This window comes from Triturus cristatus, chromosome 2_1 (genome assembly GCF_964204655.1).
Source record: "Triturus cristatus chromosome 2_1, aTriCri1.1, whole genome shotgun sequence".
Taxonomy (NCBI): domain Eukaryota; kingdom Metazoa; phylum Chordata; class Amphibia; order Caudata; family Salamandridae; genus Triturus; species Triturus cristatus.
Window position 1 is genome coordinate 356,084,385 of NC_140581.1, and position 26,835 is coordinate 356,111,219.

Here is a 26,835-nt window from a genome sequence, read left to right on the forward strand (position 1 = left end):
CTAAATATTTTAATTATGAAAGAATGTGTGAATAATACATTTTTTAATGAATTAGTTACACATTCTTCTTTTTAAATTGTTTCATTCAGAGTACCTATTCAACAAAAATCTGGCTATCAGGGCACTCTTCAATCTTTTTAGTCGGACCGGTGTCGGGGGGGGGGGGTGTATTTACCTCCACCCAGCAACTGTTTCAATAATTACACAGTCTAATCCGGTCCTCTACGCCCAAAGTATTATATTAACTTAAAAAGGAAACAGGAAACAGGTGTGTGTCAAAACACTCACAACAACACATACAATTAACATTAGAATATGTGTCCCACCAAAAATGTGTGTGAAAAAGAGAAAGTACCTCATGTGCGCGCCACCAGAGGAGCTACTGGCAGGTTCTCACCAGCTTGCCCACGTATTTATCATCATCGGCTACTTTCTCATGTAAAGTAAAGAGATATATAGTGTCCAGTAAAATAAAATGTGTGGAGGTGTACTTAGTGAAGAAATCACTAATAAGAAAAATAAAGAAGAAAAGACCCCGTGAAATGCAAGAGACAAGAGTGTCTCAAACAAATAAAAAATGAGCTACGACTCACATACACAATTTAACCCTTTAATCCAAAGTCGTGAGCTTGCTCGATATTAAAAACACAGCATATTATATACCTGTTCTAAGTAGGCCAACATGTTTCATTGTCTGTATTTCTTTATGGCAAATTCGTAAGGGCTTCGAGGTCAGGAATCACCTCACTAGGGGCCTCATGTAGGTAGCATACCAGTTACCACTTCTAAAATACCGAACGATACCGAATCGGTATTTTAGAAGTGGTAACTCGTATGTAGGTAATAAGTCGGTATTTTTTACCGATTCGTTACAATTCGGTAATTACCGAATCGGTATTTACCGATTCGGTAAAGAGGCATACCTTCCCATTGAGGGGAAGGTATGCCTCATTACCGAATCGGTAAATACCGATTCGGTAATGGTGGAGAAAATGCAAGGGTGGCAGGGTGTCACATTGACACCCTGTTGCACCCCTGATTCGGCCATGTGTGCACATGTGGCACACATACATGCCCTAAGGGCATGTATGTATGCCACATTGCACACTGCTACGCGCTTCCAAATGCATACACACATACATTAATTATTTACCACCAACTAAAAGTTGGTGGTAAATACCGACTCATAAACACACACACACACTCCCCCTACATATCATTTCTGAAATCGGAATTTACCGATTCGGTAAAATTACCGAATCGGTAAAATTACCACATCGGTAACGTTACCGATTCGGTAATTTTACCGATTCGGTAGTTTTACCGATTCGGTAAATTTCGATTTCAGAAATTGACCCCCTACATACCAATAGCCAATATACCGGTCGGTATCGGTATAATTACCGAAAATCGGCCGTTACCGACCGGTATATGGCTACCTACATGAGGCCCCTAGACATCTGACTGTATACGTCGATTGACTGACAGACACACAAACACAGAAACAGTTCCTTTGGTTAAAATCACCATTTGCCACCTGGGTTGAGGTAAATACCCCCCGACACCGGTCCGACTAAAAAGATTGAAGAGTGCCCTGATAGCCAGAATTTTGTTGTTTGAATAATTGATGGGTGGAGGGTGATCTGACTCAAAATTGTCCCTCTGTAGCTCCTTGTTGTCTAGATCATTCAGAATACCGTCAATGGCGGTGTAAAAAACACCACACAACAATCACATTGAACCACAGTAACACACTACATCCACATTTCTTTTAAATACATAAGTGTCCTGCGTAGTTTGAATATGCAAACACACTAGCCACTATTTTGAGTGGTGGTAACGCACTTACAAGTCACAAACAAACTATTTGACCTTTTAAAATGGCAGTCTTCTGACCTTCCTGGCAGAACGCTTATAATCAGACATCTGCGGCAGAAGTTGACTGTGTAGTGGGTGTCTAACTCCACGACCGACACAGACATAGACTGTGTGAAACCAATGTACGAAGGCCAATGGCAGTGTCTGTCTCCGCTGACTATAGTGTACGTCGCGTACACGTACGCTGCGTTTCGAAAAAAGCTCACTTGCCTTCTAACACATTAGCCATTATGACCTCCTCCACTTTTGCTGTTGTTTGTGATCTCTAACTGGGAACAATGATGCCAGGTAGAGAAGGTGAAAAAGCCCCTGTCTTCTCAACAGAGAAGCTGGAGTTGCTGGCAAAGTAGGTCCTGTCACTGTATAGCCAGCTCTATGGCTCACCAGGGGAACAAGTACATGTTTGAAATATATATATGTGAATCTGTCTAATTGTTGTTGTTTCATTAACACAGGCTGCAATGTCTCTTTGAGTTCCTGAGTGAAGTGTAGTGATGGATACGAAGTGTCATATATTCTGTTCCCTACATAGGACAATGATGTTGGCATGGCCGGACTGGGAAAAGCAACCAGCCCTGGCAGATTGCTGCTCGACCGGCCCTGGGAGGTGGGGTGCTAGCAAGAAGCATCGCTCCCGCTTTTGTTTCAGGGGGCAACACCGGACCCCAGTGACAACACTGGCCCCCACAGGCACAAAACCGGCCTCCAGCTCACCGGGGAAATGCCTGGTGCCCACCAAGTCCAGTCCGGCCCTGGATGTTAGTGATTTGTAACATTCAGCAACATTATTATGCATTATGTGTTTAAAGCCTTATATTCTATTTGGTGTGAATGCAGAGATATATCTATGTATATGTTTAAATTACATGTGAAATGTATAAATCACACGTCATGGAAATTCGAAAACACATTATATTGTCTTTACAACTGGATATATATGTTTTCTGTCCAAACCAAATGAAAATGTTGTTTGCTATGTGTATCGTCCCAGAAATCACTCAGCCTAGATCAGGGGTCTCCAAACAGTTGATTGGGAGCTACCAGTAGCCTTGAGGTCAGTTATTAGATGGGCACAAGGTCAAGTGTTTCATATAAAAGTTAAGGGAAGACTTTGTTCATTTGACATCACGTCATCAGGCTGCAGATCGATGAGCCAGGCTGGGGCTGAGTCACAACAAACAACTGAAGAACTGAGGTACACCTGTCATAAAAATATTTCCTTGTCAACTCAAATTTGGAGGTGTGCGCAATAAAATGCCCCGGAATGCTTTTCAATGGACGACAATTGAAATGGCCAGTTACCTAACTTCTTGAGCTAACACTTCATTTAATTTTACTCACATTTCAAAGTGTTTAATTTCCAAACTGCAGGCCCCTTACTCCCAGTGCCCAGTATTTACTGTGCCATAAGTATTTAAGCAAGACACAGCCCCTTTTTACATGTGAGAATTTTAAAGTGCAGACAAATATTACTTGAAAGGAAGTGCTTGGTAGAAATTTCTCTGCACTTTTAAATTCCCCAAATTCAAAAGGACATACAATTGTATGCTTGTCTCATCCATGTAACGGTGCCACATATGACAAAAGGTATGTCCTATGCTACAAGTACATAACTCACAGACTCTGTCACCCATACAATTATATCCATTCATATATACAGATGTTCATACATCCCCAAAGAGCACACTCTCACTAACACACATAGCAGCCCTTTCATAGTGCCCTCAATCCTAGTATGTAGTGCAAAACACAGTAAGTCAATGAAGCTGGCCGTGAGGGTTTCTGGTAACAATGTGCATGTTGTTTAGTCTTCAGTAGTTCACTTTTTGCACTGATCTGAAGTAGATCACATCACAGAAAATGTTGGAGCCTGGATTAGTGAGTTTAGAACATAAGAAGGGATGAGGGTAGTCAACAAGTCACTATATAAGTGGGCATCAATATATTTGTTTTGGTCAGCATTTGCAAATACACATGTTGTATAGTAATTTATGAGTCATGTTTGTGATAGATGTAGTAAAATGGTGTTATATCAATACAGACAAACAAAACGTCACAAATCCTTTTTTTCCCTTTAATTTCTTGCATCAATACAGGTCAACGCCGATCAGAAGTGAAATATCTGGAAGGTCATCGCCAGGAAGTTGGGGACCCTGGGTGTCTGCAAGTGGCACAGCCTTCATTGCAGGAAGAGGTGGGAGGCCTACGACGCTGAACCAGAAAGTCAGACGAAGTCCAGTTTGGTCAGTCCTCCCAACGTGGGTAGCGCGTGCGCCACACCCTGACCCCCCCTAATGGCCTGCACTCTTGCGGTGGCCTATCCCCAGCTCGATGGGCAGTTGAGAGCCCAACAGCAGCAACGAGTTCTTATTTGAGTTTCACGTTACATTACTATTTTTTTTATTACAGCCTTGATTCTTCCCATCAGCATTAAGGGTTGACCTATGTCCAATGTACAAGAAGAGCTCCTGCAGGTGTACGTTTTGCACAATGTGTATGATGATGTGCTTTGTCTATAAGTTTGTCGGAAAGGATCCCACCTGATTCCTGCTCACTACCAAAGGACTGTTTGAAGCACACACATAGGTACCTAAACTACACATATACTTCAGATTGTTTGATGTCACGAGGGACCGTTGTACCACACGGGCCACATTTTTTTCTTGTATTAGGCGTGAAGCTCCTTCACTATTGTGGATGATGTAATGGTAGACCAATTAAATGTTGCATAGCATACTAGGCACTTATGATACAGTGAATGTTCCAAACGTCACATTGGTAAATTGGGATTTTACACAAACAAGAGTGAGCATGTGAACCAAAATCACTAGTCACATCAGAATTAATGGCTACATTTTGGAGTCTTCACATATCCCAATTGTGTTTTGCATCAGATATACTGTTTCATACATGTTAAAAGCAACAGATTTTTATGATGTCTTACTCCTTCACAAATGTGTATGTAAGCCAGTGTATTTTTGTACAAATACTTGTGATAGCAATACAATTTTTGAAGAAACAGACAGGAATGTGTACACAATGGTGACAGAGTAACAAATACCCCAAACCTTTTTTCAATGTCCTTTCTTATGTCCAGATGAGAACTCAATGATGGAGAAAAATGGGATGCTTGAAGTCATTTTGGCAGATTGCATGTTGCATCACATATATGTTGGAGTATCCCATTGTGAAGACTCAAAATCAGGTCCAACTCATGACTCATTTGGAAAATGGTGATATGCACCAAGGTGTGATCTAGTTCATATTGCAAATTGCATTTGATTATTTGATGTGGGTATCAAATGTGAATCAGTGTATGTTATATTTACTGTGATGTGGCACAACTGTTTTGCCTAAGGTGAAAGCCACCATATCTTGTTCAAATATTTGGCAATGGTGAGACCACCTTGAGATATTCTGGAGTCAAATGTGAATAATTAGTTGCTCTGTACTAAAGTAGATTAGAAATGTATCAAACTCTATGTATTTACTTATGCTATTGAAGTACTTTGTCAATCCACAATAACAATATTTTAAAATTTCTTTAACAGCATAGATAAATACATAGTGCGTGATACATTGATAAGCTACTTCAGCACAGAAACTATATAATATGTTGTGCATTTGTAGTATACATGACTTACTTGAGGTAAGTGTTACCATTGTAAAATGGCCAAACAAAGAAGACCGGCTTTCAGTTTCTATAAATATTAGTACAACATTGCAGTATTTGTTGACACACATTGATTCATATCTTACTCTCAGTGTATGCCATTAATGCAGCTTTTCGACCTTGTACATACAGGGGCAGATTTACAAGCCCCTGGCGCCTCATTTACGCCGCCGTTGCGTCACTTTTGTGACGCAGCGGCGGCGCAAATCCTGCGCCAGGTGCGGGGTACTTACAAGGTGACGCATCTGGGAGATGCGTCACGTTGTAAAGCCCTGCGCCACATATAGGCGTTCCTGCGCAGGGGGGGGCGTTCCGGCGCAGGAACGCCTCCTAAAAGTGACTGAGTGAAATCTACAAGATTTCACTCAGTCACTTTTAGGCCCATGCTGCGTCAAAACCCTGCGCCTGCCTGAAGCAGGCGTAAGGATTGACGCAGCATTAGCAAGATAGGGACCCCAGAGCATTGCTGGAGCTGCGTCGCGTTTGTGACGCAACTCCAGCAATGCGCCACTTTTACGGCACAGATGCGTCACGCATCTGTGCTGTTTTTGCCCCATGGTGCGCCACATTGTAAATGCGGCGCCTACATGGTGGCGGAGCTGTGGCGCACAATAACTGGCGCATCCCTGCTGATATGCAGGGATGCGCCAGCTATTGTAAATCTGCCCCACAGTGTCCAAAGGTATGTTTGGTGTATATCCTTATTGGTGACATAGGTTCACTATTGTGGAGAACAAAGGCAAACCATTCAGAGGTATTCAACAGTTCATTTAGAGAAATTAATATGGTTAAGAGACAAGATAATATCTGATGTATGAGATATCATGAGGAATTACTAAACAGTGACCAAATGGTTTCAGAAGATGTTCCCTACATGCATGAGCTGTTGAACCAAAGTTTGTGAGCCTTGTAGCAGGTGTAATATGGAAACTAAGAAAATGGTTTGTGGTCAAAGTTATTGATCAAATTGTACTATACTCATCGTGAAAATCAGATAATAATTCTTTTGGTGTGTTTTGTGTTACATATTTATTATTGAATGCTAAGAAACTGGTTACCCGACAGAACCATTTGTAGTATATTTTGTGAATGCCCTGGTTCTGTGGGACACGAGGTTACCCCATTACAGTTCATGTATATTCGCACAGGTGAATACCTGCGAGGGTTATTTTCACATTCATTGATTGTTAAATTATACCTAAAGCATGTCAGACAAAGAAACTCTTTCTTACAGCGAAGAGTACATTAACAAGCTAATTCAGGACCAGACTGATCTTAATTTATGGGGACCAGGCTTAACACTTCTTGATACCACTTTGAATAAGAAATTAGCTAGACTAGAAAGATTGGAGAAAATATTGATCATGTCCCGCTTACATGATTACCTCCTTGCTAAATAGCTACAGGCAAACATCATCCCCAAGGGTCTCAAAGTGAAGAACGAGCCAGCAATCTTCATTGACTTACCCAAGTTCAGGGAAGGGTTCAGATTTGTAGCCAATAACTGTTTGAGACATTGGATGGTGTTGGGGGTGGAAACTGCGTTGGAGTATGTAAAAAAACAGGCCAAGATAGTCTCTTTTAATTGCAGACCTTCAACAACAATAATGAAGTTTACTGGCATTCACATTGCCTGGATTTCCTGAAGGTAATACGGCCGGGTTAGATAGTGGTGTCTTCTGTTTTCGCACTCAACACCACATTAAATCGTATTGTATCCGATTGTAGATTACGCTCTGGCTCACGGAATCTGGTTCCGTCTTCAACATGCTGGTACCTACACATTGCGAGAACCCGATACACCAATGTTGGCTGAATAAAAGGTAGGCTCCGCTTCTTCTGAAGCCACCATGTGCATCTAGCTAGCCATTATGCTTTCCTTCCTAACTTTAAGTCCCTTTAATTACAGAATCCAACCGGACGGTGGATTCACCATTTGCTTTTAGGTTCAACAAGTGGAAATCAACACCACCATAATGGGTAGGTCATTTTGACCAACCCCTCTGCAATCACTTCCTCTTTGAAACACATCCCACTTATTCTTTGGATCATTTTGCCCATATAGGTTGTCCACACCTCTGTCCTGAAGAAGACCCGCTGTGACGTTGGTTTAGTAATGCATGTTCCTGGGTCGAAACGTTGACGCCTCATAACAATCCATAAACTACGTTCTCCATGTCCTAAAATAGAAAAAGGACTCAGATTAGGGTTGTTTGAAATTTTTCTGTATAGAGACGGATGCTAATTAATTCACACATTTTATACATTGTGTTTTTTAATGCTCGCACAGTATATATTGTATTCACTTTACCACTTTGTCACTTTATGATCCCTTATTCACCAATAAATCACATATTTGTCTTTTCTATTATGAACATGTCTATGTGACACCCTTGCATATTCAAAAAGATAAAACATATAACATACTAATTGTGAACATCAGATAATAGTTTGTTTGGTGTGTTTCTTGTTAATTATTTATTATGCAATGCTAAGAAATTGGTTACCCAACAGAACCATTTGTAAACGCCCGTGTTCTGAGGGACACGGGGATACCCCATTACAGGTCATGTACAAAGTAATCTATCAGTTCTATTCATACAATAAAACTATTGTGTATGTATTTCCAGCATCATTTGAAGCAGGCGAAGGAGTAGTTGGCCACGTAGGTGGGAAAGCAGCCGCCACTGTGCCTCAGCTTGTGTGACCATCGACACCAAGGGACACCGTGCAACGGAGGGTGAGGGGACTGGCATGGTGGCCACCAACTTGACATCTTCTTCAGTGGCCTCCCAAAGTGACCAGTCCCTAGTGGTGGCAGGCCCTACTGCTCCAGTTACACCTTCATCCTTGTCCGCCACCCAGATATCCATCCCTACCCTCCCTCTTGCTCCTCCCCCAGTTGGCCAAACATGCCCCCTAAAAGGGCAGGAATCTCCTTTGTCACAGGTTCCTCACCACCTGCCTCTGACCCCCTGGCTGCACTGAGTGAGGAGGCTATTGCCCTCCTCAGCAGTATCACTGTAGGCCAGACTGCACTCCTGAATGCCATCCAGGGACTTAGCTTTCATATGCAACAATGGCAACGTACCTGAGAGGCATTCATAGTGGTATGTCTGGCTACATCGGTCTTTTCAAGGTCTGGCCTCCTCACTGACCGCAGCCTTCCAACCATCCCAACATTGTGCCTCACCTCCCACCTCTTCCCCATCCCAGTTCTCTAATCCCAGACCTGTCCCAAGCACACTCACACATTTGCACACCCCACTCCAACACACACATGCAGCAACCACACACATAAACACACAGACAGCAAAAACACATACACACACCCAAACATACAGATACCACACCCACAGGCACCACCAACAGCACACTCACAGACACTGCACCCACCTCCTCACCCACATGCACCATCCCCACCACCAGCACTTCCAGAGACATTGCACAGCCACCACATCATGCACCACCTCTACCACCATCACACCTGCAGACACTGCACCCACCACACACACACATGCACTACCACTAGCACACCCACAGACACCGCACCCACCACCACATCGACATGCACCACCACCAGCACACCCACCACCACACCCACATGCACCACCACCAGAACACTCACAGACACCACACCCATCACCACACTCACATGCACCACCACATACACCACGACCACACCCAGCACATTCGCAGCACACCCATCCTCACACACATATACATTAGAAAGCACACCCATAAAACAGAAATGCCCACACTCACCCAAACAACAGACACTTAGTAAGTAACACACCACCAAATGTACACTACATACGTCCGACCCACAGGCACCTGAACTGTCAACACACACATGAACATCAGTCACTGCCACTCCCTCTACTTGCCAAACCCAACTTCCTGCTGAACATCCTACCTATTTTACCCATTGTTTGGAATAAATCCATTATTTTGATTGCACCAAGTTAGTCCTGGCATTATTTTTTCTTTGAATTTGTTTCATTCCTAGCAATGTTTCTGATTAAACTGTGAAGTACGTTTTTTAATGAATACTTTGTTAAGTGCATACATTGGTTAGCATTGTGTGTGATGATCATTTGATTCAACCAATAACACTGGACTGACCACTTTCCTTTGGTCACTGAACAGCATACTGCCTGGTGTAAAGTGTTTCGACGCCTCGTCAGGAGTAGGTAGCCCTATGTAAATGCTATTACAATTAAAAATACATTCCTAAGTTGGACATTTCTACTTGACTGTTTTGCATACACTTTTTAACGTTCATGAATAGGTTGTAACTGACAAAAGAATTACTTACTCTTATTTACAGGTGTAGGTCAGTTGTAAATCAGAAGTTTCTGTCTGAGAACCATGCTCTTCATCGGCCGAGATTCTCATAACTAACTACTTCCTTACTATTTCTAGGATAGATGAGAGATGTCAGGTGTGGTGGGGCTTGGAGTCAGAGATGATTTCCGGCTCTGATGTCTTCCTTGACTGCCTCATTCTTATCTCTTCTCTCAGTTTGCAGCATTGCAACATATTAATAAAGCCATGCAGGCTTATTGCAGTCATGTAGGGAGTTTCAAGGAATACAGTCTTTAGTAAGCTACTATTAAAAAGTATTCACACAGTACATAGCACGTCCAAATCCAGAAGTATTTATTCTGTTGAACACAAGCAGTAGGACCACCAACCACACAAGAGGCAACTACACTCGAATTGACTCGCCCAGAATCTCGCTTCAGTCCCATTCCATGTGACATCTCCAAAAAGTCCACATACCTGCGATGTCATTTCAGGTTGAAGTAATTACAAGCCACAACACATCTATTTCCCCAACAACTGAACAAACAATGTAAAATTTGGAAAGAAGAAACATGGCAAAGAAACAAGAGAAAGATTGTAATATAAAACAAGGAAATATTAATCAGGAAAAACTAAAACAACATAAATTGAAAGGAAATGAAAGTTCTTAAATGATAAAGTGTCCTTAAGTAAAGTGACAAAATATAGTTTACATAAATATCATCATTCTATACTTAATTGGCACACACACAAAGATCTCTAACGAAAATATTGCAGTTAGAAATATCTATGTCTACTAATATCGAAAACCACTAATATCAGAAACAAAAATATCACTACCTTTAAAATAACTATATAAAATGTCATAAATATCGAGATACACAATATGGACTACACTAGTATTGCAAAAAATAAAGCAATATAATATAAAATACTATAATAACTATTATTTACTAAAATTAAACTCAAGATGAAATATTAATTCATGAAACTACACTATTTAAATATTAGAACACTACAATAAACTTTAAACATAAAATAAAAATAAAATACATTACAATACATGAAATAATTAACAAATAATAAGTACTTATTACAATTAATGCAAAAAATAACATTAAAAAATAAAGTTAAACAAAGAAAATATATCCACTAACACAAAAACAGAAATATATATTAAAAATAAACAATAATTGGCATTCACCATAAAAGGTAATAACTCCTAAACAGTTTTTTTTACTAAAAACAACCATAAAGCAAACTACCTAATAAAAAATGTAATAATTACAAATACAATATGAAAGGAGCAGAAGATTTCAACACTTACCACACCAAAAGTGCTTAAAGCCTAATTGTGAGTTTGGTAGTCCATCGGACCGCAAAACTCGCAGTGGCGGTTGGGGAACGCCGCAGCGGTGGTTTGACCGCCATATAACAATAAGGTGGTTGTACCACCATAGGCCTGCCGCAACCACAAGGGATCTGCGATCACTGGCAGTGGCGCGTCAGTCAAAGGCTCCAATATACTTGGCGATGCTGCTGTGGCACCCCCAAGCACATTTGGAGTTTTCGCACTCCCACACTTTCATGGCCCCTTGTTACCTCAGGGCCTTGGGCTGCATGCATGGGGGCATCTGGTGTGCACGACATGGACGGCACAGTCCTGTACGGCATGGACTGCATCGTCCATGACGTGCAGGCATGGGCTTTGGCGCTCCCATTGCAGTGCCTTTTGAATAGGCACCACCATGGGAACGCCAAAGGACCACACGCAAGACCACAAGGTAACTCGTAATCTGCTGTGGGAGCCGGTGGTGGGGTTTGGTGGTGTGGGAATGGGGCAGTGGTGTAGCTGCCTGCTCCCACACCCCCAAACTCAGAATCAGGCCCTAAAGCTGTAAGACAATGACACTCTGCAGAATTGCTAATAGAAAATCTAAAAACGAAAAGTGAAAAAAAACATAAAACTACCAAATAAGTAAAACATTTAAATTAAAGTAGTTGAAAGTAACTTATTTTAAATATGTTAAAGTACAACTCACTAACCAAACTCTTCATTTTTATCTACTAAACTCTGGGGACTACAGGAAAAGTACAACACAATCTACAACCTACAGATCACAAATACAATTCAACATTTGAATGCCTGGAGAAAGGCATGTAGTAAGTAAGTAAAATCAAAGCACTTCTAAATCTACACCTTAAACATAAAAAATTAAAACTAAATGCACTCATCCCCTAGAAACTACTCAAATTAAACGTATAAAATATATCTCATACAACTTCCCCCACCCTCCACAGAAGATAAACCACCTTATCCACATTGGAACAGCATGAATGGATAACTGACAAATGAACTGCAAATATAATTGACAATACACATGCAAGTATAAAATGCAAAATGATTTTCGTACTATTTTATGTACACTAGCCTAGCAAAAGTAAATACAATTTATTTAATTGTATTATTAAGGTATTTTCAGACAGAAAGAGCAAGATATATCACATCACAGACAAGCAAACAATTACTCTCGCACATGGGCTACACTTAAAGCCAAGACAGCACAAGCTCTGACAAAGTTAACTGGAATGTACAAAATATTCTTTTAATGTTTGTTATGGGAAGGCTACTGCAAGAAATGATGTTGTTATTAAAATGAGAGAACACAACCACCCCACAAATGTCACTGAAATCATAGTAAGGCACAAACTTCAAGATTTAAAAGAGGCAAGCATTAGTTCCCAAGAGTTCACTACTAAAATTCTAAATTACATACACCCTAAAGTAACTGAACACATTATAGGACAGTTACCAGCTATACCCACTTTAAAATGCTTAATAGCACAAACTAAGAGAGCCACCAATGATACTCCTGCCGCCCCTAGAAAATACCAAGACGTCCAAATTCAGGAACACTTAAACACCATGCGGAATGATGAAACCTTCCTTTACTTTACTATACTTCAAAACCTTTTATGAAAGACAGTATGTGTAACAAATGTACAACGTTTTAAAAAAATGGTACAATATTTGCAAAAATGTTGACAAATACCAATATGTGACACATTTTGTATTTCACAAAAAGCATAAAAATGATCTGAAAAACATAACAATAAACTTTTGTATGCTATGAAAATAATATTTAAAAATGTAAACATTTACATGAAAAAATATTTTCAAATACGAAATAAAGAGCAATATAAAATTCAGAAAATGTCATTTACTGTCCCTTTTAAAAAAAAAAGTAAATATTAATGATGTTTGTGAAAAATGCAATACTTAAAGTTTTACATCTAGTACTCACACTGTACTATATAGCATTAGGATAAACATGTTATACACTAAAGTAGCTATTGATACGATTTGGGGGTTGTGTTGTATACTAAAGGGGTCACAATTACTGTTCCCACTCCAACCTAAACCATTTAGGGGAAGGGTTGGACATTAAAGGGGTTACATTTACTATTTCTACTCCAATCTAAGCCATTTCGGGGTCGGTATTGGAGAACAAAATAGACACATTTACTATTCCTGTTCCAATGTAAGCCATGGGGGGGGGGGGGTTGTTGTACAGTGAAATGATCAAATTCACTTTTCCCGTTCCAATGTGAACCATTTAGGGGAAGGTGTTGTAAAATAAAAGTGGTCACATTTATTATTCTCGCTCCAAACTAAGGGGGTGATTACGATGGTGGACCGACTTAAGTCCGTCCACCATCGTTCTGGGAATTGGGACTGGCCGCCTATATGGCAGCGGTCTCGCACATGTAATTACAATGTGACCACCACTGTGGTGGTCGCATTGTGCATGTTCAACATTGTGGCGGGTGCTGCTGTCTGCAGCACCCGCCGCAATGATAAAAATGCATGTTGTGCATTTCCCTGCACTACGTGGCAGGCACCACACGGTGCCTGCCACCTGGTGTAGGGAACTGTAGGGGGGCACCAAAGGTGCCCCCCAAGTTTACAAGTAACATGCCCTTGCAAAAGGGCGCCCGCAATGGGCCCCTAAAGTACATCCTCACCAGCCTTTGAATGGTGGTTGAAGCGCCATATTATTATTATTATATAGGATTTATAGAGCGCATGGATACCCTAAGGCTTCCCAGCGCTAAAAGACACATAGCTGGTAGGAAACTGACAGGCCTTAAGGGTATTGCTTGAACAGCCATGTCTTAATTGCTTTGCGGAACTGCAGTTCTTTGTCCATTATCCGATATTCCTGTGGTAAGGAATTCCAAAGTTTAGGAGCAAGGTGGAAGAGGATCTTCCTCCCCACCTCTCCCTCCAGGCCTTTGATGATTTTAGACTTTTCTTAGTGCTTGAATGCAAGTGCCTGTTTGGAATGTAACGGGATACTAGACTCTTGATTTTCCTGGGACCCCTATTATGCAGAGCTCTGTGGGTTATGACCAGAGTCTTGAATTTTATTCTGGCCTCTACTGGGAGCCAATGTAGCTCCTTTAGGTGCTTTTTTACAGACTCCCGCGCTGGAACATTGCACAGCAGCCTTGCCGCTGTGTTCTGGACCACCTGAAATCTGTGGGTTACATATTTTGGTGCCCCAAGGAATAATGAGTTTCCATAATGTAACTGTGAGGTGACCAAGGAATGGACTACTGTTTTCCTAAGCTGTAGAGGGATCCTGTTTAGGATTTTTCGGAGACTTCTAAGTAGTCCAAAACAGGTAGCTGCGACTTTCTTAGCCTGTGTCACCTGTCACCATGAAAAGATCCTTTTCTAGCCAGAAGCCTTGATTCTTAATTATTTCTTTAGGTATGGGTGGACTGCATAGGCATGCGGACCAGTCTATGGAGGGCCTGGTATTTCTTTCCTCCCCAGGATCAATAACTCTGTTTTGTCCCCGTTTAATTTTAGACATTTTAGACAACTTTTTGTCATCCACTCCTTGACTTTTTCCATTCAAGAAGATAATCTTTCAGCATCCTCGCTGTTTTTTAGGTACAAGGAGATCACCAGCTGAGTGTCGCCAGCATAGGACGTCATAGAAATGTCAAACGCTTGGACAATCTTAGCAAGTGGTTCCATATATACGTTAAATAGCATAGGGCTTAATGAGGAACCATGTGGTACCCCACACCTTAATGACATAGTTTTGGACAGAATAGTATTCTCCAGTACTTGAAATGTTCTATCCTCCAAGAACAATGTCAACCACTTGAGCATAGTGCCCTGCACCCCAATGTCTGAGAGCCTTCTACGTAATATGAGATGGTTTACAGTATCGAAGGTGGCGCTCAGGTCCAAAAGGAGTAAGGCCGCTGATTTTCCCTGGTCTAAAGATCTTCTGAGCTCCTCCAGCACCACCAACAGAGCTGACTCAGTGCTGTATTGTGCCCTGAAACCCATCTGAGTGGGGTGGAGGCATTGGTTCTTTTCTAGGAATTCCGGCAATACACAGGCGGGCGGGGATGCAGCATCAACATATGGTGGGCGGTGCTTGCTAGGCACTGCCACCATTTTGTGGATGAGGGGTGGGTCTGATAGGCAATCATAACAATTGTCTGTGTCGGACCAGTGGAGGACGGGCTTTCTGTCTGCCAGCACACCGGCCGCCATCCTTATCTATCTGGCGGGCGGAAAATGGCCACACGATGGCGGTGAACCCGTCACCGGCAGCCTGCCGGTGGCGGGTTCACCGCCATCATAATGACCCCCTAAGCCATTTAGGGGAAGGTGCTGCACACTAAAGTGGTCACATTTAGTATTCCCGCTCCAATCTATGCCATTTAGTGGAAGGTGTTGGATACTAAAGGGGTGACATTTACTATTCCCACTCCAATACAAGCCATTTAGGGGTAGGTGTTGGACACTAAAGCAATCACATTTAGTATTCCCACTCAAATCTGAGCCATTTTGGGAAAGGCCTTGGATACCTAAGGCGACAAGTGTAATACTCCCACTTCAAACTAAACTAAACAATTTTTTGGAAGGTGTTGGACACTGTATGAGTGATATTAACTATTCCCACTCCAATTTAAGAAATTTAGGGGACGGTGTTGGACACCGAAGTGGTCACATATGCTATTTCCACTCTAACCTAAGTCATTTAGGGGGAGGTGTTGGCTACTAAAGTGGTCACATTTACTATTTCCACTCCAATCTAAGTCATTTAGGGAAGGTGTTGGTCACTAAAGGGGTACCATTCACTATTTACACTTCAGTCTAAGGGCCTAATTATGAGTTTGGTGGTTCGATGAACTCTCAAACCCGGGGTTTGTGGTCCGGCTACCACCGCACAGGCGGTCTGACCGCAGTATTATGACATCAGCAGTAATATTATAACTATACAGGCCACTCCTTACCTCCCACAGGTGCAAACCAACTCCAGACATACTAGACACACAAAACCTGCTTACGAAAATGGTTGGGTGGAGACTGCGGCTACCGCCAGGGATCCCTGGTCCCTCGGTGGTCTTGCAGCAGCGTGAGGCTGCAATATGCTGTTGGTGCTGCTATGGCATCACCAAGCCTATTATGAGTTTCCTCACTGCCACAGTTTTCATGGCGGGATCCCTGTGAGGAAACTAAGGGGGCACTACAGGGCCCCCGGTGCCCCTGTGCACAGGGTGTGCCCCTGTATCTGTAAGCACCCCCATTTCCAGCACAGCATGGACTGCACAGTCCATGCCGTGCTGGAACACGCTGTGATGGTCCCACGTCGCTGCCTTTCTAAGGTTCACAAACAAGCCTTTGAAAGGCACTGCCGTAGGACCGCCCACCGGATTTTAACTCGTAATCTGGCAGGTGGTGTGCATACTGCTTTGGTGGTCTTGGAGTGAGGCGCTGGCATGGCGGCTCGATCCAAGACCACCAAAGTAGTAATCAGGCCCTAAGCCATTTAGGGGAAGGTATTGGACACGAAAGTGATCACATTTAGTATTCCTACTCCAATCTAAACCATTTTGGGAAAGGTTTTGGATACTAAAGGCGACAAGTGTACTACTCCCACTTTAATCTAAACTATTTTGGGGAAAGTGTTGGTCTTTAAAGCGGTAACATTTACTATTCCTCCTCCAATCTAAGCCATTTAGGAGAATATTTTGGGCACTAAAGTGTTTGTTCACATTTACTAATCCCCCTCCAATCTAATCTATTTAAGGGAAAGTTTTGGATACTAAAGAGGTTACATTAAATAGTCCCACTCCAACCTAAATGTATTTTTGAAGGTGTTTAACACTAAAGATAGTGCAATATATATTTAATACTGTGTAAAAAACAAAGGGGCATATTATCAAGCCAGGCGATAAAATTATCGCCGCTTTAGCGGCAGAAAACTGCCGCTAAAACAGCGATAATGGGCTTGATAATATGCTCTATGGAATTCCAATTGAAGCGCATGTGAAATGTGAAGGACATCTAACATGGGCTTCAATTGGAATTCCATAGAGCATATTATCAAGCCCATTATCGCCGTTTTAGCGGCAGTTTTCTGCCGCTAAAGCGGCGATAATTTTATCGCCTGGCTTGATAATATGCCCCTATATTATCTAAATAATATTAAACGTAAAAAATAATCAAACAAATTCATATATATTTGATATGAACAAATGAAAATATGAAAGTGTACAAAAATGTAAACACATTAATAATGAATTATGTAGTAACACAAATACAATTATTTATGAAATGCAATTAATATAAAACCATTTTCAATAACACATTGTAAAAAAAGTTTATTTTAAAGAACAACAAATAACAAAACATATAAACAAATAATTCCAATTATCTTTCCATATACCATTGAAAATCAATTAAGGTAACAGTATTACTATACATTAAACATTTATAATTGACATGATCTCGGGGGCGTGGCCAAGTGGCAAATGGAGTGAGACGTGCGCTCCCGAGTCTCCACTCCTCTGCAGCCTGCCATAGCTGATCCGCAGCCCTTTGGGCCAGCTTGAAGACCCATGGATCGTGGCCTGGTTGCTGCGGCTCGGCGGGGGGACCCGGACACCTGCGAAATCGCAGATGGGGCACCTTGTGCGGACCTGGTGTCCCGGATCGGGGCCGACGCAGCATCGGGCCGCCATTTGAAATCCGCAGCCGGAGGCGCGAAGATGTGACTGCCCTTCCCTACCCACCGGCACCCTAGCACTTAGCGGGGCTGCCGCTCTGCATCTCCTCTATGCCCAACTGGGCGGCTGAATCCCTGGCCTGGGCGGTGGCTCTGGGCCTGCTGTTGCTCCCTGGGCATGCACCTGGGTTGCGTCTCCATCTTGTGGGCCCGAGAGGAGGCCCTGAAGACCTGCGCGACTCACCGAGGGGGCCGCCTTCTGGGGACTACACTGCCTCACCACCCCCTCCCCTGCATGCCCTCCCTGGATCTTCCTATTGCGACCTGGGGCCTGGCCTGCCTGATCGCGTGAGGGCGCATACTGCAACTGTGGTCAAACTGAGGGCCCCTCTCTTCGCTGCTGGACCCTCTTGGCTGGCCAGCCCGGAGGGATTCACGCACCTGGTTTGAGGGCTTAACCGGGGCTCCCCCCGGCCACATCGAATCTCATGCCGGGGAGACTACATCCTACCTACTCCTGTTGCCGCTGCAAGCCTGTGGCTGGAAGGCTCCCCATCTACACCTGGATCGCTCCTCCTGGACGGGCCTGATCCCCACAGCGACCAGCAGGGCCCCGCAAAACAGCCTCATATGCTGAGCTCACCTGTGGCCTGCGAACTCTTCTGCGGCACCAATGCTGCCGCACACCCGGACACAGACTGGGCTGTAAGTACCACTTTGGCTGCCCTGCTGGCCACTTGCACGTCAGCTCACACAGGAGTTCCCCATACAGATACTGTACATCTGGAGACATCCCTTTGGCCATGCCACGCACTATGCTGTGGCGTCACTATGACTTAAATCTAACCTTCCTCCACCGCCTACCTCTGAACCACTGGAGGCTATGGCCGTTGAAGAACCCGCACTAGCTCCAGTCACACAGGCCTACATGAACACCTTTCTACAAGAAATCAAATTGGAAATTGGATCCCTCAAAACCGATATTAAAGCCAGCTGCGGGAGCTCTGGCAGGACATCACAGAGATCTGGCATGGAGTGGATGACCTTGAGCGCTCTGCCGATGCATGGTCGGAAGTTCACATAAATCTGTGGCGCAGGATGGCGGTGCTAGAAGGCCAACATATCGATCTTCAACTGAAGCAGGAAGATTTGGAGAACAGGAGTTCCGTATTAGGGGAGTTCCACGCAGAGCAGAGGGACCGGATATCATATCTTTATGGTGGATCTTCTCCAGATGATTAGAGGTGATGACGATGCCTCCCCACTTGTTCTGGACAGATCCCATTGTGTTGCCAGTCCCTGGGGTTGCTTGGACTTCACTCCTGATATTCTCAGGCGGGTCCACTTTTTTATTGAGAAGGAAGCAATCTTACAGAAGGTGTGTGGCGCCACAGACCTGGTCTACAATAGTTACCCGATCCAGAGCTTCCAGGACATTGCCCCGGTAACCGTACATAGATGCAAAATCTTTAAACCGGTCACTAACAAGCTCCGCGACCTAAAAATCAATTATCAATGGGGTCATCCTTTTGCACTGATCTTCTCCAAGGAAGGCAAACGCCGGGTCCTCCGCTCACTGCAGGATGTGAAGCAACTTTTACAACTCCCGACATTGTCCAGGGATAACTGCCCCTCTCCCCCCCAGGCCACCCTCAGGGAATCAATACGGCTTGAGTGGTCCACAGTGCACCCCCAAGCACAGAATTCACGCCAAAGAACAGGCATCCTCCCAAGCAAAACAAGACATCATTAAACACCTTTGCACCATGAGTGAACCCCACTCACCCGCCCGCTCTACTGCAGCCTCTGAATAATGTAAGCTCTGTCTCGCATTGACTTTACTCTGATCCCCATGCGCACCATCACCAGCCTGCAGGGTCATATGGGCCCTAATACATGGATCCTACTGAAGACTTAACTGGTCCCACTGTGACCCACTCACCCTGCCTGGTTTACCCGCATGGGGCCTTCATCGGTGCAGACTCTCTACTTCATGAGTTATAACTTGGTGACATGCCCCCTCACTCATCACTAGCGGGCCTGTGGCTGATGTTTTTTGCCATTTCTCTTGCTTAGAAGAGGGTCTTCTTCAGAATGTCCCCTGTTACGACTTCTGGGCTATTCCACAATGACACTAGACTCTACAGGCCCTGTTGGCCACCCTCTGTTAAATATACTCACTTCCTCTCCCCCTACCCCTATCCTCACATCTGGGAAAGAACAAGCCTGACAAAGGGGACTTCCTGTAATCCCCCTGCTACACTCCCCACATCGGGGGCACCCCCTATTGATAGGATTACATGCTCTGCCCTTGCTATGCTGCTCCTAGCATCCACTCTCCACCACCCCTCTCTAGCGCGGCGCAACCTCCTTAAACCTGGTCCTAACACCGCACCTAGCCACCGCACTAATTACTATGAACACGACCACACTTGTTAAATTTCTGTCTATTAATGTTAAAGGGCATAACTTCCCTAACAAGAGATGCCAGGTTTGGCGCTACTTGCTTATGCAAGACCCCAACATCATATTCTTACAAGAAACAACCTGCTCTCTACCGACACGCACCACATGGCCCCTTCCCAAGTACCCATGCCAATTCTGGGCATCCTTCTCCTCTAAGTCAGCGGGGTTGCAATATTAGGTAAATCCAGATTTGGATCTGTGCCCTCTCGGGTGGTACAGGATGCTGACTGACGCTATTTAAAGACCCAAACGCACCTAGGCACCCGACTGCTAACCCTTCTCAATGTTTATGTGCCAAATCAAGCGCAGAATGTCTTCCTGACGTCTCTGTTGAGGGAGCAGCTGTCATGCCCGGATGGACTAGTGATCCTTGGGGGTGATTTTAACTTGGTTTGGGACCTGGACATGGACCGCAGTGACTCCTCCTACCAGGGCACAGGGGCAATGTAGACTGCCCTCAAGAGGGATCTTACAGACTTGGGTCTCATAGATGCCTGGAGATATCAATTCCCAGATACCCAGGACTATTCCTTCTTCTCCCATGTCCACCGCTCATACTCGTGAATTGACTATTGCTTTCTTTTCCTCTCTCCGATACGGTCCCTGGAAACAGCCGCTATATCCGATATTTCCATATCAGTTCACGCCCATAGAGCTGGAACCCTCCGGTCCCCCCGGTGGACACCACAAAACCCCTTCCCGCTGGTGGCTCCTGCCCCACATCCTACGTTACCCGGTTGACCTCACCAAGATACGCCAGCAGATTATAGCCATTTTTTATGCGAATATTCTTCCTGATCCGCCCGAACCCATTCAATCGGATGCTTTTAAGGTGACTATTCGAGAAGTCATTTCGATCGCCTTTGCTCGCACTGGTGAAGTCGCCTGGTTGAAAAAAATTAAGCCAAGGACATCAAGACCCTAGAACACATAGATCAAAGGACATCCTCAGAACAACATAAGAAACGCCTGGCTATGCTATGGGGGCAGCTGAGGCTCCACCGAACTAACAAAACTGAGCGGGCGCTAATGACACTCAAACAGAAGTTATATGCTGGGGTAGACAAAGTGGGGTCATGCCCGGCACGCTATCTCCGTACTCAATCAACTAAAGCCCATATTTCAAAGATCAAACAAGCAGATAACTCCTGGGCCATGTCCGAATGAGACAAATGGCAGGCATTCTTTGCTTTTTATGAGGACCTTTACGCTGAAACCCCCCACGCACCAGAGGAGATATCCTCTTTTCTCAAAGCATGCCCTTGGGAACCCATTAGCCCCCAACACGCACAACTTCTAGATGACCCAATCACCTTGGATGAGCCACACTGGGCACCAAAACAACTTCCAAATGGGAAAACCCCTGGACCGGATGGCCTCCCAATCTCTTTTTACCACACTTTTCTCCCTCAGTTCAGGACCACCTCTTCACCTCGTGAACACCTTCTCTGAAACATCTGGCCTCACCCCTTCGATGTCAGAGGCGGAGGTTGATCTCATCCCCAAGCCGGAGAAAGACCCCACTCTCTGCACAACATACGACCTATTGCCGTACTCAATACGGACGCCAAGATCTACACCAAGATACTGGTGAACTGCTTGAAGCCTACCTCCCTGGACTGATAGATCCGGACCAGGTCGGGTTCATCCGACACCGCCAGGGGGCAGACAACATCCGATGAATTGCTCATCTCGTTGAGAAGGTCCAACGCTGGAACATTCTGGCCTGCCTGGTGTCCCTGGATGCAGAGCTAGCCTTTGACCGCGGTGACTGGCCTTTTCTGCACGCGAACTCCCCCACAACGCGGATTTGTATCAATGGCTAACTCACCCCCCCGATCTCTGTACGCAGGGGCACCAGGCAAGGATGCCGGCTTTCTCCCCTACTCTTTGACCTGGTGGTAGAACCCATAGCCATTGCACTACGCCAATCAGCGGACATAGCCGGCCTTTCCTTTGGAGGCCACAAACACAAAGTGTCCTTAGTTGCGGACGGTCTCTTACTCTCACTAACTACCCCTAGCTTATCCCTACCGGCGCTAGCCTCCCTCCTTCGCTCTTTTGAAAAAGCCTCGGGCCTTAAAATTAACATGGCCAAATCCCACACCCTAAACCTAACTCTCCCAACCTCAGAGGTATAATAGCTTTAATGCCTTGTTCCCTTGCACTGGGCTGATCACTCAATACGATACATGGACCTTAACCTGATCCTGTCACTGTCCTCATGGACTCAGGCCAACTGGCTGACCTGCAGGCGAGACATCCATGAAGACCTGCGCCGCTGGAAAAAACTCGCAATATCCTGGCGTGGCTGACTTAATGCAGTCAAAATGTCACTCTTACCAAAAATACTATATCTGTTTCACACCGATTCTTCTGGTAGACATCCAAGGCCTTCAGCGTGACGTAAACTCCATTATATGGGGCAAAGGTTGTCTGTGATACTCCAACAAACTGCTCATGCTGCCCGAGACCTTGGGGGCCTTGCCTGCCCCAATCTCTCGGAATACTACTGGGCATCCCACCTTCGCTATATATCAGAATGGGTGGTTTGCGTAAGCGAGAAACACTGCTTCCATATGGACCGTGCAGTCACCTGCAGGCCCCTGTGGGTCCTTGCCTGGCTCCCCAGATCGGCTCAACCCTGTAGCGTATATACAGCCACCCCCACGAAAACAGTACTGGACATCTGGGACAAAATAGCGATTCCCAGAGGCCTGACATCCTGTCCTTCCCCCAATACCTCTATGGCACGCAACCCCATGTTTCCACCAGCCTTACAACCACATTCATTCCATTCATGAGGGTGAATGTCTCACAATTCATGATCTTTTTGAGGAGGATTCCTTTAAAACTTTTCAGCAATGCAATAAATCCTTCCCTATCACATAATCTTCTAGGCTACAATACTATCAAGTCCGGCACTGGCTATTCACCCCAAACTATACTCAGGGAGCAACCACAGTGCTTCCTCCCTTTGAGACCCTGGTCCGAGCCTTCGAGGGCACCCGCGACCTAATCTCCCGCACATATAAGGTACTAAAGCACTCGTCCCCCACTCATTCCCAAACATACCAGAGTCAATGGCTAGCGGACATTGGGGAGGAGGTAACTCCAGAAAGCTGGGAACAACTTTGGCGCGATATCCCCAAAATCTACAGGAGCATCCGCCATGTGTGAATCAGCTTAGAAACTGATGAAGCGTTGGTATTATACTCCTGTCTGCCTGCAGAGAATGCTCCCGACTCTCTCCCCTCTGTGCTGGCGATGCCAGACAGCGGTGGGGGATTTCATTCACATCTGGTGGACCTATCCAAACCTGACAATGTTCTGGAAGGAGGTTTTAAGCCACATCAAGGATACTGTGGGCTTCCCCATACCACGCTCCCCCACAATGACCCTGTTGGGTATCAGACCATCTTGGCTCGTCGGCATGACTCACTTTGACTAGTGTCTCTCTGCGCCGGTGCTGGGGGCAGCAAGACAAACCATTGCACTTCATTGGAAGAAACCCTCTGCCCCACGTATCTCGGCATGGTTCCTGTGCCTTTGGCATGTCATGGCAATGGATCTGCTGACAGCCCGCCTTGCCCATACGGACACCAAATTAACCCACACCTGGCAGCCACGCATTCATCATTTCTCCAAACTAGAACACTCCCGCTACACCTCCCCCCCTCGGCTGCAAGCCCTTCAGCTCTTTGAAGACGCTCTCTTGTCATACACTCGAGGAACTCCTTGATTAGACTCCCTGCCACGCGGGCCCGATGAGGTACCCCTCCCCCCCTAGACACCACACATAACTTAATCGATTCTGCTCTGGGCTCGTTCCTTCCCCCCTCCCCCACAATGACATTTCTTCTCCCCCTGTTTTATCTTGCCCCCCCCCCCCCAGTTGTGTTGTTTGGTCATCACCGAAGATCCACTTTCACCTGCTGCTGAAGATATGCTTATGCAACTGGTTTAATGTTGAGCTTAACTCAAATGTGCCTTATGATGCATGGTATTTGTACACTGCTACTGTAGGAAGCCCTATAACCATTTCCCTATTGTCGGTGGGGAAGTTCCCTTCCATAACTGGGCGATATCACGTTTGGCGATTGTGAGGGCAAGGAAGAGTAAGTGTTGTTTGTATCGATTCCCTCCTATGTTGTCTGTGCTATGGAGCACACCTCCCCCCCTTGGCTGCAAGCCCTTCAGCTCTTTGAAGACGCTCTCTTGTCATACACTCGAGGAACTCCTTGATTAGACTCCCTGCCACGCGGGCCCGATGAGGTACCCCTCCCCCCCTAGACACCACACATAACTTAATCGATTCTGCTCTGGGCTCGTTCCTTCCCCCCTCCCCCACAATGACATTTCTTCTCCCCCTGTTTTATCTTGCCCCCCCCCCAGTTGTGTTGTTTGGTCATCACCGAAGATCCACTTTCACCTGCTGCTGAAGATATGCTTATGCAACTGGTTTAATGTTGAGCTTAACTCAAATGTGCCTTATGATGCATGGTATTTGTACACTGCTACTGTAGGAAGCCCTATAACCATTTCCCTATTGTCGGTGGGGAAGTTCCCTTCCATAACTGGGCGATATCACGTTTGGCGATTGTGAGGGCAAGGAAGAGTAAGTGTTGTTTGTATCGATTCCCTCCTATGTTGTCTGTGCTATGGAGCAGGAACAGTCTAGGGTCGTATGGGAGATCCCAGGACAGCACCTCTTTTAGGCAGGTCGAGACTCTGTGCCAGAAGGGCTGTATTGCAGTGCAGCTCCAAACTGTGTGGAAAAATGTCTCCTCATACCTGTCACAGCGTAAGCACTGAGGAAATGCGATGTCTCCCATCCTCCATAGATGGAGACGCATGTAATACACGTGATGGACATATTTAAATTGAATAAGACAATATCTAGAAGACACCGCAGCACCCTGGGGGCTAGCTATTGCCTCCGCCCAATCATTATTAGTCAGTTCTGGGACATCATCTTGCCACGCCTTCCTAGTCTTATGAAGAGTCGTGGTGGAATGTGTTGTCAATGTTTGATATATCTGCCGAATTTTGTGGGCGCCCAAATCACCCATAAGGAGGTGACCCTCGAATGAGTGAAACTCAGGGAGGTCATCTAAGTTTGAAAGCAATGGGGTAAGAGCATGGCGTAATTGGAGGTACTTGTAGAACTGGGTTTTATGAAGATGGAACTCCTCCTGTATTTGCTGAAAGGATTTTAGGGTAGTGCCCCACATGACGTCCCCTAGTGTGGAGATGCTGATCTGGCCCCACTGGCAGAACCCTTTAATGATGCCACCTGGCCTAAGTAAGTACCATGCCACAGGGGCGTTGTCTGAGTCAAACGCCCATGCCACCCCATTTGCCGGACCGTATACCACCACAATCGAATCATTTTTCTGATTGCATGGCGTAGAGAGGCAAGATTCTGCGCACTATACAATAACCGAAGGAGGGGAGTCCCTTCCATTGCTGTGTGTTCTAGAGCAAACGATGGCTCTGCAGGTGTATTGTACCACCAATCATTGATGACCAAAAGGTGAGAGGCCACATAATACGAGTACACATCTGCCGTAGCGATACCGCCGCAATAGGTAGATTGCACACAGGTCTGTAGCGCCACTCTGACTGCTCCCCCCGTCCCATAAGAATTTGTTATGTATGGCGTTTATTTGCGAGAACCATGATCACGGTATATGATATGGGAAATTTTGAAGCCGCTAAAGCACTCTGGGGAGAGAGACCATTTTAAAAATTGCCAAGCGCTCATATAGCCAGAGAGGTGAGGATGATCATATGGAAGTCTCATCCCGGAGGCCGGGAAGAAGCGGGTTAATACTACGTGCCCATGAGGTCTTGAGACAGGGAGACATATATATACCCAGATCATGAAGAATAAGACATTGTCCGCATATAATGCAATACAGTCTGGTTGTGATCTCGGCCAATCAAAGCCTCGGAGCACAGGATCCTGATGAACCCATATCCTCATTGGGGCCAGGGGTGCGGCCTGGTCGCATCGCGGCCAGTGCCGCCGTTAATTCATCTACTCTAATTGGGGTATCCAATTGGTCTCTCATCTGGTCTGTTAATCTCTGGGGGGGAATATCCAGAAGCAACTCTGCTATGAGGTCCTCTGAGAGCTATTCCCTCCGGGTGTATAGTGTGGAGAAATAATGTGTGAATTCTGTAACTACTTCCGCGGGGGATGTACGTAATACACCATCGCTACCCCTGATGGTTGGGACTGTGGCTGGAGCCCGCTCGGTTTGGCAGAGTCTGTGCAACATTTTACTTGATTTATTTCCCCACTGGTATATTCGGTGTTGAGACGCTAACTAAATTTCTTTTGCCTCCTCCATAAGGTGTTGTTGTAACTGTTGTTGCATGATGGATACATTTCGCTGAAGGGTTGGACTGGGATCCTGTGTGTATCGTGTCTCTAAGGATGTGTACTGGGCCTCCAGCTCT

General features: G+C 45.1%; 1 long non-coding RNA gene across 1 annotated transcript in view; it reads right to left on the reverse strand.

Moving 5' to 3' along the window:
* Window positions 1-6,346: 6,346 nt before the first annotated feature.
* The window catches only part of LOC146864192 (uncharacterized), a 285,137-nt gene continuing 264,648 nt past the window's right edge, over window positions 6,347-26,835 (reverse strand). Inside the window, exon 3 of the long non-coding RNA XR_014970068.1 lies at window positions 6,347-7,731. This is a non-coding gene — a long non-coding RNA (uncharacterized LOC146864192). The remainder of the gene's footprint in view (window positions 7,732-26,835) is intronic.